The sequence below is a fragment of the Choloepus didactylus genome, chromosome 5 (genome assembly GCF_015220235.1).
Source record: "Choloepus didactylus isolate mChoDid1 chromosome 5, mChoDid1.pri, whole genome shotgun sequence".
Classification (NCBI taxonomy): domain Eukaryota; kingdom Metazoa; phylum Chordata; class Mammalia; order Pilosa; family Megalonychidae; genus Choloepus; species Choloepus didactylus.
In genome coordinates, this window is record NC_051311.1 from 127,144,412 (window position 1) to 127,164,985 (window position 20,574).

At 39.0% G+C, this 20,574-nt stretch overlaps 2 pseudogenes; both read left to right on the forward strand.

The window, feature by feature from the left end:
• The first annotated feature begins 283 nt into the window (after positions 1-283).
• On the forward strand, positions 284-903 carry LOC119535147 (annotated as a pseudogene).
• Positions 904-3,763: 2,860 nt separating this feature from the next.
• On the forward strand, positions 3,764-7,830 carry LOC119535433 (annotated as a pseudogene).
• The last annotated feature ends 12,744 nt before the right edge of the window (positions 7,831-20,574 follow it).

Genomic DNA, 20,574 nt, shown 5'->3' on the forward strand with positions numbered 1-20,574 from the left:
TCTGTTGGCTGAAAAGAAAAGACAGAAGTGAGTTCTGTTGGAGGGGAGAGAATTGAAGAGTAATGGTAAGGTTAATTTAAAGGATAAAAAGAGAGAGAGAGACAGGTGAAAAATAGATCTGAAAAATAAAAACCAAAATAAAAATGTAAATTAAGAATTCTTTACGATTGTGTCTGGAAAGATGTAGCTGCATCTTCTCTGAACAGCCCGTTTGCCTACGGACTTCTCTGGGGCCAGTAGCTGCCCAACCAGGAGCCTGGGGCTGCGGGCTCAGGTGATGTCCATGAGCTAAATGTCCAAACAGCAGTTTGCAGGTGGCTGCACCAAGGCGGTAAAGAGGTGCCAAAGAACACGGTCCTGGAGGCAGAGGAGCCACAGCTGCTGCCCGGTGCTGGCATCTGTATGTGGCTCAACCTGTGCATGGAGTTTAGCTTTCTGTCCTTGACCACCCATGCCTGGGTCACACTCACCTCTCCCCCACCCCCTCAGGGGACATCTTTGTTCATCGGAATAAGCTGTACATGGAGGGCTTCCAAAGCCTGAGAGAAGGTGAGGCAGTGGAGTTCACCTGGAAGAAGTCTGCCAAGGGCCTGGAAGCTATCCATGTCACTGGACCTGATGGGATATTCTGTATTAGGAGTGAGAGGCAGCCAAAGAAGAACATGCAGAAATGCAGATCAAAAGGAGACAGGTGCTATAACTGTGTAGGTCTAGACCACCACACCAAGGAATGCAAGCTGCCACCCCAGCCCAAGAAGTGCCACTTCTCCAGACCATCAGCCATATGGTGGCCTCATGTCCACTGAAAGCTCAGCAGGCCCCAGATCACAAGCAAAGCCCTCCCACTTTTGGGAAGAAGAAGAGATCTACAGTCCTGCTCTGCTCCCAGGGGCCCAGAATTGAGCCACAGTGTGTGGGGGGCAACCCTTTGGGATCAGGAAGTTCCAAGGAGCAATCATCAATCAGCAGAGTAGAGAAAGTGGGATAGGTTGGGTAGGGGGGCAGCTGGCACTGCCGTATATCTCAGGCTCAGGTCCATGGCATCACCCCTTCTTTCCTCTTCGTGGGCGTAAGGGGTGAGGCAAAGGAACTCCAACCAAATACAAGCAAGGGCTTTCAGGAAATATACCGCTAGAGCCTGCATGAAATACCCCTAGATTCTCCAGTTTTTTTTGTTTGTTTGTTTTTTGTTTTACAGTGGTCTAGATAGGGAAATTATCCTTTGAAAGGATTTACAAAAATTTCTCATGCCAGAGTGAAAAGATTAAGTATGTGAGCACATTGATGGACCCAACCCAGGAGCCACTACATTTTGTGGGGGGAAATCTCTCAGGGATAGGGCAGGGTTTTCTCCATGTCTTGTCTCCTCATAACCCATTCTTGTGACACGGTGCTGGGGACTGTCCCAAGCAGTGGATTGTGATAGGCAAAAAGGGTGTTTGGTGGAACATCTGCAGACCTACTGCTCCTAAGCTCACTCTGACCCCATCTGGGCCAATATAATTTTATTTATTTGCTCCCTTGCATAACTACACCTTGGGTTCCACATTCTCCAGGATGCCAACCTGCACTAGCTGTGTGTGAATGACATATCTTCTGCATTTTAACTTTTTTCCTTAATATAAATGTTCTGGTTTTGTATTCTGTTATATTTTAATCTAAGGCCCTCATTCCTGCATGTTGTTCTCAGGCACAAGAGCATTCTCAGGGATAAGTCAGCAGAAGTTCCAGGTCTGCACAGCAGGAAAACTTTTTTATTATTGTTGATTTATCACCACAAAGAACAATTATTTGAACTAGCTCATTTCTGACAGCAAGGATATACATTTTTCTCAAGTGCTCATGGAACATTCTCCAGGTTGTACCATATGCTGGGGCATAAAACAGGTCTTAAAAAATTAAAAGAGATTAAAATTATACAAAGCACTTTCTCTGATCATAATAGAATGAAGCTGGAAGTCAATAACAAACAGAGAATCAGAAAATACACAAATATATGGAGGTCAAACAACATGTTCTTAAACAATCAGTGGGTCAAAGAAGAACTGCAAGAGAAGTCAGTAAATATCTTGAGAAGAATGAAAACAAGAATACAACCTATGAAAACTTATGGGATGCAGTGAAGACAGTGGTGAGAGGAAATTTATAGCTCTAAATGCCTACATTAAAAAGGAAGAAAGAGCTAAAAGCAACAACCTAACTGAATTGGAGAAACTGGAGAAATAACAGCAAATTGATCTCAAAGCAAACAGAATGAAAGAAATAAAGACTAGAGCAGAAATTAATGAAATGGAGAATAAAAAAAAATCAATAAAACCAAAATTTTGTTCTTTTAGGAGATCAGCAAAATTGACAAACCTTAGCAAGACTAAAGAAGACAAAAAGAGAGAAGCTGCAAATAAATAAAATCAGAAATGAAGGGGGGCATTACCACTGACCCCAAAGAAATAAAAAAAGATGATATACTGATGTTCTCACAAACATTGAGGACTGGCGGTTGATGTGCCGAACCCTCTCTCATGGGACTTGCCCTTAAGAAGCCCTGTTACTACAAAGGAGAGGCTGGGCCAGCTTGTAATTGTGCCTAAGAGTCTCCCCATGAATCCCTCTTTGTTGCTCAGATGTGGCCCTCTCTCTTTAGCTAAGCCACCTCGGCAGGTGATCTCACTGTCCTCCCCTCTACGTGGGACCTGACTCCCAGGGGTGTAAATTTCCCTGGCAATGTGGAATAAGACTCCAAGGGAGGAATCTGGACCCAGCATCATGGGATGGAGAACATCTTGTTGATCAAAACAGGGATGCGAAATGAAGCGAAATAAAGTTTCAGTGGCTGAGAGATTCCAAATGGAGTTGAGAAGTCACTCTGGTGGGCACTCTTACGCACAATATAGACAACTCTTTTTAGGTTTTAATGAATTGGATTAACTAGTAGTTAATATCCGAAACTATCAAACTACAACCCAGTAGCCCTGAAGTTTGAAGATGATTGTATAACAATGTAGCTTACAAGGGGTGACAATGTGATTGTGAAAGCCTTGTGGATCACACTCCCCTTTATCCAGTGTAAGGATGGATGAGTATTAAAATGGGGACAAAAAACTAAAGGAAAAATAGGGTGGGAGGTAAGATTTGGGTGTTTTTATTTTTTGTTTTTTGACTTTTATTTTCACTTTTTCTGGTACAAGAAAAATGTTCAAAAAATAGATCAGGGTGATGAATGAACAACTATATGATGGTAATGTGAACAATTGATTGTTACACTTTGGATGATTGTATGCTGTGTGAATAAATCTTAATAAAAAATAAAAAAAAGATTATAAGTTGTCATTATGAACAACTGTATGCCAACAAACCAGACAACTTAGATGAAATGGACAACTTCCTAGAAACACATGAACAACCTCCAGTGATTTGAGAAGAAATAAAAGACCTCAACAAACCAATCACAATTAAAGAGATTGAATCAGTCATCAAAAACCTACCATCAAAGAAAAGCCCAGGACCAGACAGCTTCACGGGCAAAATTTTACCAAGCATTCCAAAAAGAATTAATACCATTCCTACTCAAACTCTTCCAGAAAATTGAAGAGGGAACACTACCTACCTCATTCTATTAAGCCAACGTCACCCTAATAGCAAAGACAGATAAAGATACAAGAATAAAAAACCTTCAGACCAATTTCTCTAATGAGTATAGATGCAAAATTCCTCATCAAAATACTTGCAAGTAGAATTCTACAGCATATTAAAAGAATTATACACCATGACCAAGTGGGTTTTATTTCAGATATGCAAGAGTGTTTCAACACAAAAAAATCAATTAATGTAATACACCATATTAACAAACAAAAAGGGAAAAAACACAAGATCATCTTGGTTAATGCAGAAAAGGCATGTGAAAAATTCAGCATCCTTTAATGATAAACACTTCAAAAGGTAGGAATCGAAGGAAACTTCCTCAACATGATAAATGGCATATATGAAAAATCCACAGCTAACATCATACTCAATGGTGAGTAATTGAAAGCTTTCCCTCTAAAATTGTAACAAGTCAAGGATGACCACTGTCACCACTGTTATTCAACATTGTGCTAGAAGCTCTAGCTAGAGCAATTAGACAAGAAAAAGAAATAAAAGGCATCCAAATTGGAATTTGTCACTATTTGTAGAAGACATGATCCTATATTTAGCAAATCCAGAAAAAAATGACAGCAAAGCTACTTGAGCTAATAAATGAGTTCAACAAAGTGGCAGGATACAAGATCAACACATAAAAATCAATGGTATTTCTATAAACTAGTAATGGGCTATCAGAGGAGATAATCTAGGAAAAAGTCCTTTTAAAATAGGACCTAAAAGAATCAAATATCTATGAATAAACTTAACCAAGGATGTAAAGGATTTGTACACAGAAAACTACAAAACATTGCTAGAAGAAATCAAAGAAGACCTGAATAAATGGAAAGACATTCTGTTCTTTGTGGATTGGAGGGTTAAATGTCATTAAGAAGTCAATTCTACCTAAACTGATCTACAGATTGAGTGCATTACAATCAAAATTCCAACACACTACTTTGCAAAAATGGAAAAGCTAATGATCAGTTTTATTTGGAAGGGTAATGGCCTTGAATAGCCAAAATCATCTTGAAAAATAAGAACAAAGTGGGAGGTTATCACACTTCCTAAATTTAAAGCATATTATAAAACCACAGTGGTCAAAAGAGCATGGTACTGGCATAAAGACAGATACATGGATCAATGGAATTGAATTGAGAATTCAGAAATACACCCTAAGATCTATGGTCAAGTGATTTTTGACAAGGCACCCCAGTCCACTCAACTGGTACAGAACAATCTCTTCAATAATTGGTGCTGGGAGAACTGGATAGTCATAACCAAAAAAATGAAAGAGGACCCCTATCTCACACCTTATTCAAAATTAACTCAAAATTGATCAAAGATCTGAATATAAGAACCAGTACCATAATATTCCTCAAAGAAAATGTAGGAAAACATCTTCAAGATCTAGTGGTAGGCAGAAGTTTCTTAGACTATACATCCAAAGTGCAAGGAACAAAAGGAAAAAATAGATGAAGGGGAAATCCTCAAAACCAAATACTTCAGTGCATCAAAGGACTTTGTCAAAACAGTAAAAAGGCAATCAACTCAATGGGAGAAAATATTTGGAAACTACATATCTGATAAGGGTTTCATATCCAGAATACATAAAGAAATTCTACAACTCAACAATAAAAAGAGAAACAATCCAATTAAAAAATGGGCAAAAGACACAAATAGAGGAAATACAGATGGCTAAAAAGCAGATGAAAAGATGCTCAGCTTCACCAGTTCCTAGGGAAATGCAAATCAAAACCACAATGAACTATCATCTCACACCTACTAGAAAGGCAGCTATTAAACAGGGAACTACAAGTGTTGGAGATGATGTGGAAAAACCGGAACACTTATTCACTGCTGGTGGGAATGTAAAATGGTACAGCCAGTGTGGAAGACAGTTTGGCAGTTCCTCAGGAAGCTAAGTATAGAGCTGCCTTATGACCCGGCAATCCCACTACGTGGTATATACCAAAGATCTGAAAGCAGGTACATGAACAGATATTTGCACACCAATGTTCATAGTGGCATTATTCATAATTGACAAAAGATGGAAGCAACCCAAGTATCCATCAACAGATGAATGGAGAAATAAAATGTGGTATATACATTCAATGCAATAGTATTCAGCATTAAGAAGGGATAAAGTCCTGAAGCACACAACAAAATGGATGAACCTTAAAGACATTATATTAAGTGAAATAAGTCAGACACAAAAGGACAAATATTGTTTGATCTCACTGATGAACTATTTGTAATATGTAAACTATAAACATAAAATACAGAATATAGGTTACCAGGATATAGAATGAGGCTAAAGAAGGGGGAGCACTTGCTTAATATGTGCAGAAAAACTGTTTATCTAGGTTGAACTAAAGCCTCATACTCTTCTTCTCCTCAGGTCTCCCTATTACCTGAGACAAAACAATACTGAAATTAGGCCAATTAAACACATTAAAATAGCCTCTTAAGTGTTCAAATGAAATGAAGAGTCACACATCTCTCGCTTTAAATCAAAAGCTAGAAATGACTAAGCCTAGTGAAGACGACACATCAAAAGCCAAAAGAGACCAAAAGTTAAGCCTCTGGTGCCAGTTAGCCAAGTTGTGAACACATTGGAAAAGTTCTTGAAGGAACTTAAAAGCATTACTCCAGTGAACACGAGTGATACAAAAGTGAAACAGCCTCATTGCTGATATGGAGTAAGTTTTAGTGGTCTGGATAGAAGATCAAACCAGTCACAACTTTCCCCTAAACCAAAGCAAGGTCTTAACTTTCTTTAATTCTATGAAGGCTGAGTAAGATGGGTGAGAAAGCTGCAGAAGAAAAGCTTAAAGCTAGCAGGAGTTGGTTCATGAGGTTTAAAGAAAGCTGTCTCTATAACATGAAAGTTCATGGGGACATAGCAAGTGCTGATGTAGAAGCTGGAGCAAGTTATCCAGAAGATCTAGCTAAGGTAATTGATGAAGGGGTTACACTAAACAACAAATTTTCATTGTAGACAAAACAGTCTTCTACTGGAAGAAGATGCCATCTAGGATTTCAAAGCTAGAGAGAAGTAATGCCTGGCTTTAAAGCTTCAAAGGACAGGCTGACTCTCGCTAGGGGTTAATGAAGCTGGTGACTTCAAGGTAAAGCCAGTGCTCATTTACCATTCTGAAAATCCTAGGGCCCTTAAGAATTATGCTAAATCTACTCTGTCTGAGGCTCTATAAATGGAACAACAAAGCCTGGAACACAGCACATCTGTTTACAATATGGCTTATTAAATATTTTAAGCCCACTGTTGAGGCCTCCTGCTCAGAATAAAAGATTCCTTTCAACATATAACTGGTCATTGGCAATGTACCTGGTCATCCAAGAGCCCTGATGGAGAGGTACCATGAGATTAATGTTGTTTTCATGCCTGCTACCACAACATCCATTCTGCAGCCCATAGATCAAGGAGTCATTTTGACCTTCAAGTTCCATTATTTAAGAATACATTTTGTAAGGCTATAGCTGTCATCAGTGGTGATTCCTCTGATGGATCTGGGCAGTCAATTGGAAATCTTCTGGCAAGGATTCACCATTCTAGATGCTGTTAAGCACATTTGGGAGGAAGTCAAAATATGAACATTAATAGGAGTTTGGAAGAAGGTGATTCCAACCCTCAATGGAAGACTTTGAAGGGTTCAGGACTTCAGTGAAGGAAGTAACTGCAGATGTGGTGAAAATAGCAAAAGAACTGGAATCAGAAGTGAAGCCTGAAGATGTGACTGAACTATTGCAATCCCATGATAAAACTCGAATGCATGAGGGGTTGCTTCTTATGGATGAGCAAAGAAAGTGGTTTCTTGAGATGGAATCTACTCCTGCTGAAGATGCTGTGACCATTGTGGAAATGACAACTAAAGATTTAGAATATTACATCAACTTAGTTGATAAAGCCGTTGCAGGATTCAAACGGACAGGCTCCAATTCTGAAAGAAGTTCAGCTGTGGGTAAAACGCTATTAATCAGCATCACGTGCTACCGAGAAATGTTTTGTGAGAGGAAGAGTCAACTGATGTGGCAAACTTCATTGCTGTCTTATTTTAAAAAACACCACAGCCACCTCAACCTTCACCAACCACCACAACCACCACCCTGATCAGTCAGCAGCCATTAACATTGAAGTAAGGCCCTCCAGCAGCAAAATGATTACGACTTGCTGAAGGTTCAGGTGATGGTTAGCATTTTTAGCAATCAAGTATGTTTTAATTAAGGTATCAACATTGTTTTTTTTAGACATAATGCTATTGCACACTCAGGCTACAGTATAGTGTAAATACAACATTTATATGCACTGGGAAACCAAAAAATTCACGTGATTTGCTTAATTGTGATATTAGTTTTTTTGGTCTGGAACTATACCTGCAATATGTCCGAGGTATGCCTCTAATTAAAGTGCTGGAGAGGATGCAGAGCAACTGACAGAAATGCAAAATGAAACACTTGATAAAATCATATGCTTATATTACTCAGCAATCCTACTTCTAGGAATTTATCCAAGAGAATGAAAACATATTCTATAACCACATGTAGACTTGTATATGAATATTTATAGCAGCTTTATTTATAATCATTTAAACTTTGAAATAATTCAAATGTCCTCCAATTGGTAAATGGATAAAACCAATTTTGGTATATCCATACAATGGAAAATTACCCAGCAATAAAAAGAAATAAGCTATTGATACATGCAACATAAATGAATCTCAAAAGCAATGTGACTTTTTTTCTTTTACATCAGCACTGTAAATGGAATAACTATCTACATAAGATCATATAATCTTTAATGTTATAGGACTGAGTCCCTTTATATGAAGCCACGAAATTTTAATTTCACAACCTTGACACTACGGACATTTTGGACCAGATGGTTCTTTGTTGTGGAGGGCTGTTCTGTGGTTCTTTGTTGTGGAGGACTGTTCTGTGCATTGCAGTGTGTTTAGCATACCCATCAGAAGCCAGAAGCAACCTCCCCAATCATGACATTGCCAAGTGTTCCCTGAAGGGCAAAATCACACCTAGCTGAGAACCACTAATTTAATAGTTTTTATGTTTTCATAATCTTAAATGTTTTGTGGAGGCACAGATAACTTACTTGATCTGTAAAATAATTGTAGGAAATTTATGATGCTCAAATTGGACTTTCCATAAGAAAACATACCCAAGTCTTGTGTAAATTAGAAAGTTTTTGAGCAATATTACTTTTCACTTTAGGGCAAAGACATATAGTTTTTTTTCAAACCAAAGTTAGTAAACCAGTTTAATTCATCCAGGTATTCACCTTGTTTAGTAATATTATTGGAACATTTTCCACATTTACATATCAAAATATAAAATTCTTCATATTTTATTTAAAAATACTAGAGTTCTTGGAATTTTTTTTCTTGATATTCGATAACACGCTTATGCCTTTGTTTCTTATTTTGATCCTAGAAATCAAGGCCATTAATTAAATCATGGCTAATGTTTCCTGCCCCCCTCCTTTGCAAGTACTGGAGTTTCCTTAAATAGCCAGCACACTAACCCATTCTACATTTTGTTTTTTGTTTTTTCCTACTTTCTTTCTGAAAGTTCTTTGGTTCTCATTTTACATTTATGTAAATGCTAATTAGTCTATTTGTGCCAACCAAAATAGAAAGCTCATTAAATTTAAGAAACTGTAATCTTATTAATATTCTCTGGAGATAAGCAAAGGTATACAAGTCTATCAACACACACATTTAGGAAATATTTTATACTCATGCAATAAAGGAATTTTATCTAACTGTTGGGCAAGATAGAGAATTCTGGAGGAGCTCAGTGTTGGGTTTCTCTCTATTTCAGGATGTTGTGTTTTGAACACAAAGCTCTTTTTCACATCTTAATGGCATAACCTTTTTTTTAAGAGAGGAAAAAGATAACATCTTTCACATGGCTTTAGAAAGTTATGAAACTCCAGAGAAGCCACAGTCCATTCAATCAGCAGTCCCATTTCATCACACACACGATATAATTATTATAAAAACCAAGGAAAATTCTTCAGTCAACGTTTTACTCTAAAACCACCTGACAGGGCGGGGCAAGATGGCAGACTGGTGAGCTGTAAGTTTTAGTTACTCCTCCAGGAAAGTAGGTAAAAAGCCAGGAACTGCGTGGACTGAACACCACAGAGCAATCTGACTTTGGGCATACTTCATACAACACTCATGAAAATGTCGAACTGCTGAGATCAGCGAAATCTGTAAGTTTTTGCGGCCAGGGGACCCGCGCCCCTCCCTGCCAGGCTCAGTCCCGTGGGAGGAGGGGCTGTCAGCTCCGGGAAGGAGAAGGGAGAACTGCAGTGGTAGCCCTTCTGAGAAACTCATTCTACTGATTCATACTCCAACCATAGATAGACTGAGACCAGACACCAGAGAATCTGAGAGCTGCCAGCCCAGCAGAGAGGAGACAGGCATAGAAAAAAAAAAATAACGTGAAAAACTCCAATAAAAGCAGAGGATTTTTGGAGTTCTGGTGAACACAGAAAGGGGAAGGGCGGAGCTCAGGCCTTGAGGCGCATATGCAAATCCCGAAGAAAAGCTGATCTCTCTGCCCTGTGGACCTTTCCTTAATGGCCCTGGTTGCTTTGTCTATTAGCATTTCAATAACCCATTAGATCTCTGAGGGAGGCCCTTTTATTTATTTTTTTTTATTCCTTTTTTCTTTTTCTAAAACAATTACTCTAAGAAGCCCAATACAGAAAGCTTCAAAGAATTGAAATTTGGGCACGTCAAGTTAAGAGCAGAACTAAGAGAGCTCTGAGACAAAAGGCAATAATCCAGTGGCTGAGAAAATTCACTAAACACCACAACTTCCCAAGAAAAGGGGGGTGTCTGCTCACAGCCACCATCCTGGTGGACAGGAAACACTCCTGCCCATCGCCAGCCCCATAGCCCAGAGCTGCCCCAGACAACCCAGTGTGACGGAAGTGCTTCAAATAACAGGCACACACCACAAAACTGGGCGTGGACATTAGCCTTCCCTGCAACCTCAGCTGATTGTCCCAGAGCTGGGAAGGTGGAGCAGTGTGAATTAACAAAGCCCCATTCAGCCATCATTTCAGCAGACTGGGAGCCTCCCTACACAGCTCAGAAGCCCAGAACTGCCCTGGGGGGACGGCACTCACCTGTGACATAGCACAGTCATCCCTCAACAGAGGACCTGGGGTGCACAGCCTGGAAGAGGGGCCCACTTGCAAGTCTCAGGAGCCATACGCCAATACCAAAGACTTGTGGGTCAGTGGCAGAGACAAACTGTGACAGGACTGAACTGAAGGATTAGACTATTGCAGCAGCTTTAAAACTCTAGGATCATCAGGGAGATTTGATTGTTAGGGCCACCCCCCCTCCCCGACTGCCCAGAAACACGCCCCACATACAGGGCAGGCAACACCAACTACACACGCAAGCTTGGTACACCAATTGGGCCCCACAAGACTCACTCCCCCACTCACCAAAAAGGCTAAGCAGGGGAGAACTGGCTTGTGGAGAACAGGTGGCTCGTGGACGCCACCTGCTGGTTAGTTACAGAAAGTACTCCACGAAGCTGTAGATCTGATAAATTAGAGATAAGGACTTCAATAGGTCTACAAACCCTAAAAGAACCCTATCAAGTTCAGCAAATGCCACGAGGCCAAAAACATCAGAAAATTATAAAGCATATGAAAAAATCAGACGATATGGATAACCCAAGCCCAAGCATCCAAATCAAAAGACCAGAAGAGAAACAGCACCTAGAGCAGCTACTCAAAGAACTAAAGATGAACAATGAGACCATAGTACAGGATATGAAGGAAATCAAGAAGACTCTAGAAGAGCATAAAGAAGACATTGCAAGACTAAATAAAAAAATGGATGATCTTATGGAAATTAAAGAAACTGTTAACCAAATTAAAAAGATTCTGGACAATCATAGTACAAGACTAGAGGAAGTTGAACAACGAATCAGTGACCTGGAAGATGACAGAATGGAAAATGAAAGCATAAAAGAAAGAATGGGGAAAAAAATTGAAAAAATCGAAATGGACCTCAGGGATATGATAGATAATATGAAACGTCCGAATATAAGACTCATTGGTGTCCCAGAAGGGGAAGAAAAGGGTAAAGGTCTAGGAAGAGTATTGAAAGAAATTGTTGGGGAAAACTTCCCAAATCTTCAAAACAACATAAATACACAAATCATAAATGCTCAGCGAACCCCAAATAGAATAAATCCAAATAAACCCACTCCGAGACATATACTGATCACACTATCAAACACAGAAGAGAAGGAGCAAGTTCTGAAAGCAGCAAGAGAAAAGCAATTCACCACATACAAAGGAAACAGCATAAGACTAAGTAGTGACTACTCAGCACGATATATTTAAAATTCTGAGTGAGAAAAATTTCCAGCCAAGAATACTTTATCCAGCAAAGCTCTCCTTCAAATTTGAGGGAGAGCTTAAATTTTTCACAGACAAACAAATGCTGAGAGAATTTGCTAACAAGAGACCTGCCCTACTGGAGATACTAAAGGGAGCCCTACAGACAGAGAAACAAAGACAGGACAGAGAGACTTGGAGAAAGGTTCAGTACTAAAGAGATTCGGTATGGGTACAATAAAGGATATTAATAGAGACAGGGAAAAATATGGCAAACATAAACCAAAGGATAAGATGGCCGATTCTAGAAATGCCTTCACGGTTTTAACGTGGAATGTAAATGGATTAAACTCCCCAATTAAAAGATATAGATTCGCAGAATGGATCAAAAAAAATGAACCATCAATATGTTGCATACAAGAGACTCATCTTAGACACAGGGACACAAAGAAACTGAAAGTGAAAGGATGGAAAAAAATATTTCATGCTAGCCACAGCCAAAAGAAAGCAGGTGTAGCAATATTAATCTCAGATAAAATAGACTTCAAATGCAGGGATGTTTTGAGAGACAAAGAAGGCCACTACATACTAATAAAAGGGGCAATTCAGCAAGAAGAAATAACAATCGTAAATGTCTATGCACCCAATCAAGGTGCCACAAAATACATGAGAGAAACACTGGAAAAACTAAAGGAAGCAATTGATGTTTCCACAATAATTGTGGGAGACTTCAACACATCACTCTCTCCTATAGATAGATCAACCAGACAGAAGACCAATAAGGAAATTGAAAACCTAAACAATCTGATAAATGAATTAGATTTAACAGACATCTACAGGACATTACATCCCAAATCACCAGGATACACATACTTTTCTAGTGCTCACGGAACTTTCTCCAGAATAGATCATATGCTGGGACATAAAACAAGCCTCAATAAATTTAAAAAGATTGAAATTATTCAAAGCACATTCTCTGACCACAATGGAATACAATTAGAAGTCAATAACCATCAGAGACTTAGAAAATTCACAAATACCTGGAGGTTAAACAACACACTCCTAAACAATCAGTGGTTTAAAGAAGAAATAGCAAGAGAAATTGCTAAATATATAGAGACGAATGAAAATGAGAACACAACATACCAAAACCTATGGGATGCAGCAAAAGCAGTGCTAAGGGGGAAATTTATAGCACTAAACGCATATATTAAAAAGGAAGAAAGAGCCAAAATCAAAGAACTAATGGATCAACTGAAGAAGCTAGAAAATGAACAGCAAACCAATCCTAAACCAAGTAGAAGAAAAGAAATAACAAGGATTAAAGCAGAAATAAATGACATAGAGAACAAAAAAACAAGAGAGGATAAATATCACCAAAAGTTGGTTCTTTGAGAAGATCAACAAGATTGACAAGCCCCTAGCTAGACTGACAAAATCAAAAAGACAGAAGACCCATATAAACAAAATAATGAATGAAAAAGGTGACATAACTGCAGATCCTGAAGAAATTAAAAAAATTATAAGAGGATATTATGAACAACTGTATGGCAACAAACTGCATAATGTAGAAGAAATGGACAATTTCCTGGAAACATATGAACAACCTAGACTGACCAGAGAAGAAATAGAAGACCCCAACCAACCCATCACAAGCAAAGAGATCCAATCAGTCATCAAAAATCTTCCCACAAATAAATGCCCAGGGCCAGATGGCTTCACAGCGGAATTCTACCAAACTTTCCAGAAAGAACTGACACCAATCTTACTCAAACTCTTTCAAAACATTGAAAAAAATGGAACACTACCTAACTCATTTTATGAAGCTAACATCAATCTAATACCAAAACCAGGCAAAGATGCTACAAAAAAGGAAAACTACCGGCCAATCTCCCTAATGAATATAGATGCAAAAATCCTCAACAAAATACTTGCAAATCGAATCCAAAGACACATTAAAAAAATCATACACCATGACCAAGTGGGGTTCATTCCAGGCATGCAAGGATGGTTCAACATAAGAAAAACAATCAATGTATTACAACACATTAAAAACTCGAAAGGGAAAAATCAATTGATCATCTCAATAGATGCTGAAAAAGCATTTGACAAAATCCAACATCCCTTTTTGATAAAAACACTTCAAAAGGTAGGAATTGAAGGAAACTTCCTCAACATGATAAAGAGCATATATGAAAAACCCACAGCCAGCATAGTACTCAATGGTGAGAGACTGAAAGCCTTCCCTCTAAGATCAGGAACAAGACAAGGATGCCCGCTGTCACCACTGTTATTCAACATTGTGCTGGAAGTGCTAGCCAGGGCAATCCGGCAAGACAAAGAAATAAAAGGCATCCAAATTGGAAAAGAAGAAGTAAAACTGTCATTGTTTGCAGATGATATGATCTTATATCTAGAAAACCCTGAGAAATCAACGATACACCTACTAGAGCTAATAAACAAATTTAGCAAAGTAGCGGGATACAAGATTAATGCACATAAGTCAGTAATGTTTCTATATGCTAGAAATGAACAAACTGAAGAGACACTCAAGAAAAAGATACCATTTTCAATAGCAACTAAAAAAATCAAGTACCTAGGAATCAACTTAACCAAAGATGTAAAAGACCTATACAAAGAAAACTACATAACTCTACTAAAAGAAATAGAAGGGGACCGTAAAAGATGGAAAAATATTCCATGTTCATGGATAGGAAGGCTAAATGTCATTAAGATGTCAATTCTACCCAAACTCATCTACAGATTCAATGCAATCCCAATCAAAATTCCAACAACCTACTTTGCAGACTTGGAAAAGCTAGTTATGAAATTTATTTGGAAAGGGAAGATGCCTCAAATTGCTAAAGACACTCTAAAAAAGAAAAATGAAGTGGGAGGACTTAACCTCCCTGACTTTGAAGCTTATTATAAAGCCACAGTTGCCAAAACAGCATGGTACTGGCACAAAGATAGACATATAGATCAATGGAATCGAATTGAGAATTCAGAGATAGACCCTCAGATCTATGGCCGACTGATCTTTGATAAGGCCCCCAAAGTCACTGAACTGAGCCATAATGGTCTTTTCAACAAATGGGGCTGGGAGAGTTGGATATCCATATCCAAAAGAATGAAAGAGGACCCCTACCTCACCCCCTACACAAAAATTAACTCAAAATGGACCAAAGATCTCAATATAAAAGAAAGTACCATAAAACTCCTAGAAGATAATGTAGGAAAACATCTTCAAGACCTTGTATTAGGCGGCCACTTCCTAGACTTTACACCCAAAGCACAAGCAACAAAAGAGAAAATAGATAAATGGGAACTCCTCAAGCTTAGAAGTTTCTGCACCTCAAAGGAATTTCTCAAAAAGGTAAAGAGGCAGCCAACTCAATGGGAAAAACTTTTTGGAAACCATGTATCTGACAAAAGACTGATATCTTGCATATACAAAGAAATCCTACAACTCAATGACAATAGTACAGACAGCCCAATTATAAAATGGGCAAAAGATATGAAAAGACAGTTCTCTGAAGAGGAAATACAAATGGCCAAGAAACACATGAAAAAATGTTCAGCTTCACTAGCTATTAGAGAGATGCAAATTAAGACCACAATGAGATACCATCTAACACCGGTTAGAATGGCTGCCATTAAACAAACAGGAAACTACAAATGCTGGAGGGGATGTGGAGAAATTGGAACTCTTATTCATTGTTGGTGGGACTGTATAATGGTTCAGCCACTCTGGAAGTCAGTCTGGCAGTTCCTTAGAAAACTAGATATAGAGCTACCATTCGATCCAGCGATTGCACTTCTCGGTATATACCCGGAAGATCGGAAAGCAGTGACACGAACAGATATCTGCACGCCAATGTTCATAGCAGCATTATTCACAATTGCCAAGAGATGGAAACAACCCAAATGTCCTTCAACAGATGAGTGGATAAATAAAATGTGGTATATACACACGATGGAATACTACGCGGCAGTAAGAAGGAACGAGCTGGTGAAACATATGACAACATGGATGAACCTTGAAGACATAATGCTGAGCGAAATAAGCCAGGCACAAAAAGAGAAATATTATATGCTACCACTAATGTGAACTTTGAAAAATGTAAAACAAATGGTTTATAATGTAGAATGTAGGGGAACTAGCAGTAGAGAGCAATTAAGGAAGGGGGAACAATAATCCAAGAACAGATAAGCTAACGTTCTGGGGATGCCCAGAAATGACTATGGTCTGTTAATTTCTGAGGGATATAGTAGGAGCAAGTACACAGAAATGTTGCTATATTAGGTAACTTTCTTGGGGTAAAGTAGGAACATGTTGGAAGTTAAGCAGTTATCTTAGGTTAGTTGTCTTTTTCTTACTCCCTTGTTATGGTCTCTTTGAAATGTTCTTTTATTGTATGTTTGTTTTCTTTTTAACTTTTTTTTCATACAGTTGATTTAAAAAAGAAGGGAAAGTTAAAAAAAAAAAAAAAAACAAAAACAAAAAAACAAGGAAAAAAAAAAAAGATGTAGTGCCCCCTTGAGGAGCCTGTGGAGAATGCAGGGGTATTCGCCTACCCCACCTCCATGGTTGCTAACATGACCACAGACATAGGGGACTGGTGGTTTGATGGGTTGGGCCCTCTACCACAGGTTTTACCCTTGGGAAGACGGTTGCTGCAAAGGAGAGGCTGGGCCTCCCTGTGGTTGTGCCTGGGAGCCTCCTCCTGGGTGCCTCTTTGTTGCTCGGATGTGGCCCTGTCTCTCTAGCTGGGCCAGCTTGAAGGGTGGGATCGCTGCCCTCCCCCCTGCGTGGGATCGGACGCCCGGGGGAGTGAATCTCCCTGGCAGCGAGGAATATGACTCCCGGGGAGGAATGTGGACCTGGCGTCGTGGGACGGAGAACATCTTCTTGACCAAAAGGGGGATGTGAAAGGAAATGAAATAAGCTTCAGTGGCAGAGAGAGTCCGGAAGGAGCCGAGAGGTCACTCTGGTGGGCACTCTTACGCACACTTTAGACAACCCTTTTTAGGTTCTAAAGAATTGGGGTGGCTGGTGGTGGATACCTGAAACTATCAAACTACAACCCAGAACCCATGAATCTCAAAGACAGTTGTATAAAAATGTAGCTTATGAGGGGTGACAAGGGGATTGGGAAAGCCATAAAAACCACACTCCACTTCTTCTAGTTTATGGATGGATGAGTAGAAAAATAGGGGAAGGAAACAAACAGACAAAGGTACCCAGTGTTCTTGTTTACTTCAATTGCTCTTTTTCACTCTAATTATTATTCTTGTTATTCTTGTGTGTGTGCTAATGAAGGTGTCAGGGATTGATTTGGGTGATGAATGTACAACTATGTAATGGTACTGTGAACAATCGAAAGTACGATTTGTTTTGTATGACTGCGTGGTATATGAATATATCTCAATAAAATGAAGATTAAAAAAAATTCACATACAGTGAAATGCACAAAAAAAAAAAAAAAGGGAAAGTTAAAAAAAACAAGGAAAAAAAAAAAAAAGATGTAGTGCCCCCTTGAGGAGCCTGTGGAGAATGCAGGGGTATTCGCCTACCCCACCTCCATGGTTGCTAACATGACCACAGACATAGGGGACTGGTGGTTTGATGGGTTGAGCCCTCTACCATAAGTCTTACCCTTGGGAAGACGGTTGCTGCAAAGGAGAGGCTAGGCCTCCCTATATTTGTGCCTAAGAGTCTCCTCCTGAATGCCTCTTTGTTGCTCAGATGTGGTCCTCTCTCTCTGGCTAAGCCAACTTGAAAGGTGAAATCACTGCCCTCCCCCCTACGTGGGATCAGACACCCAGGGGAGTGAATCTCCCTGGCAACGTGGAATATGACTCCCGGGGAGGAATGTAGACCCGGCATCGTGGGACGGAGAACATCTTCTTGACCAAAAGGGGGATGTGAAAGGAAATGAAATAAGCTTCAGTGGCAGAGAGATTCCTAAACGAGCCGAGAGATCACTCTGGTGGGCACTCTTACGCACACTTTAGACAACCCTTTTTAGGTTCTAAAGAATTGGGGTAGCTGGTGGTGGATACCTGAAACTATCAAACTACAACCCAGAACCCATGAATCTCGAAGACAGTTGTATAAAAATGTAGCTTATGAGGGGTGACAATGGGATTGGGAAAGCCATAAGGACCAAACTCCACTTTGTCTAGTTTATGGATGGATGTGTAGAAAAGTAGGGGAAGGAAACAAACAGACAAAGGTACCCAGTGTTCTTTTTTACTTCAATTGCTCTTTTTCACTCTAATTATTATTCTTGTTATTTTTGTGTGTGTGCTAATGAAGGTGTCAGGGATTGATTTAGGTGATGAATGTACAACTATGTAATGGTACTGTAAACAATCGAAAGTACAATTTGTTTTGTATGACTGCGTGGTATGTGAATATATCTCAATAAAATGATGATTAAAAAAATAAATAAATAAATAAAACCACCTGAACAAATTCCAATTTTTTCTTATATCTTTATATGCATTCATTTGCATTTGATGGCTAACCTGTTTATTTAAATTAGGTATTTCCATAGTGCATGTAAATGTCCAATTTTTATGCCCAATTAATTTCCAAAAGTTAAGAGATAGTAAGAGGATGAATGCCAGGCACAAATACAGGCAGGGTTACAATTATAAACAGGTCACTTATAAAAAGCTAATTACTTTTTTTTTTTACAAGGAGAGAAAAAACTTTTTTTCCCCATTTACGCGCACACATGAAAAGAACTAGCAGACTTTACAACTTTATTCGTGAATCAAAGATAAAGGAAAAAAAAAACTCACCAGTTTATTGTAGCAGCTTTGGAAGGAGGGAGGTCAGAGACACAAAATATCTCAGGACTGGTTTCTTTGCAGCAGGTGCAAAAGCTTTCTTATTGTTTTGTTTTTTGATTTTCTTTTAGCTTATCATGCAGGGTAAATAAGACAAACAACATGGAGAATTTCTACCACTGCTAGAAAAGACATCATTACTGGTGTAGGCTGTGGTACAATGTCTTAATCCTGCAGGTGAGACTAACAATTTAACTAAACCTCTGCTGAACCTCCAAGTAGACATTCAGAATCCTCAAGACAGGCAAACACAAATGGCTGCTTGACAGGAAGCAGATCAAAGCACAAAACTCATTGCTTCCACCAACTGAGATATAAAGCAGCTGTGTACTAATCAAAACCAGAATAAGACTTGAACAAGACCCAGAAAAAAGAATAAGGATAAAACTAGAAAACAGTCAGCAAAGGTAAAAGCTTTAACTGCTGAATGAGATTCACCCTTTGAGGCAAGGTGCTCAAGCCTGGATGCAAATAGCCCATGGGGTGTATTTCACAGGCAAAGTGAAAGGTGAATCACCTGGGCATCCCAGTGGAACCTCCACCAGTCAAATGAAGACTCAGAGGCAAGAGCATTTAGAAAAGGAGTTTACTGGCAAAGGAGACTACAAGGGAATTTTCAAGCTTTAAAAGGACTGGCTCACAAATAAAAAGGACAAACAAGTTATTTGAAAGGAAAATATCCCGCAAGTACAAAGGTTACTGAGTTTGTCAGACACTAGCATTGCAAAAGACAAGGATAACGTAATTTTTGCTAGGTATTCAATAATTTACAAGATAAATTCAAAGTTTCATTAATTTTGTGGACTAGAACTAGACAGGGTAACCCTGCTTCCTTGTTTATCTCAGGTTGCAAAGTCCTTCCCCACCATAAAGTAAATGAAGGCAAGGTAAAAGACCTTCCCCTTCCCTTATGCCAGAATTAATCATCCCATTTACTTACTCTCTACAAGGTAAGTCAAAAAATTTGTCAGATGTTTGCTTATAAAGAAAAGACACTTACAACAGATATTCAGAGACGAAATACACAGTCTCTATCTTGTCTTTATGACTATTGCTCAGTGGCAATTTTGCCACCAAATGTCATTTGGCAATGTCTGGAGATATTTTTGGTTGTCACAACTGAGTGTGGGGTTCTGTTGGCACTTAGTGGGTATAGTACAGGGATGCTGCTAAACACCCTCTAATATACAGGACAGCCTCCATAACAAAGAATTATGCAGTAAAAAATGTCAATAGGGCCATCGTTTAGAGACTGTGGCATAGACTCTAGAGCCATACCACCTGGGTTGAAATTTCAGCTTAAGCAGTTACCACCTGTGAAATTTTTGGACAATTGATTCAATTGCTCTATGTCTTAGTTTCCCATCTATAAACTGGAGAAAATTGTAGTACCTACATCTCATAGGAGTAAATTAGTAAGTGCTTTATAACTGTAGCAATGATAAATTTTACTGGAAATATACAATCTATTCCTACAGTTTCTGGGACTGCAGTATACATCCAGATTAATTTCACTTTTATTTACTTACTTCCCATTTATCCACATCTAAATTTTCTCTGCCATGTTTTCACTTCTAAGTGTGAAGGCTTCTACAGAAGATAAAACTTACTAACTCTCAGTGCAACTCCTCATCACTTTCTATTAACGATTTCTTTGGATCAAGGTATATAGCTGTGTAGAAGAGTTA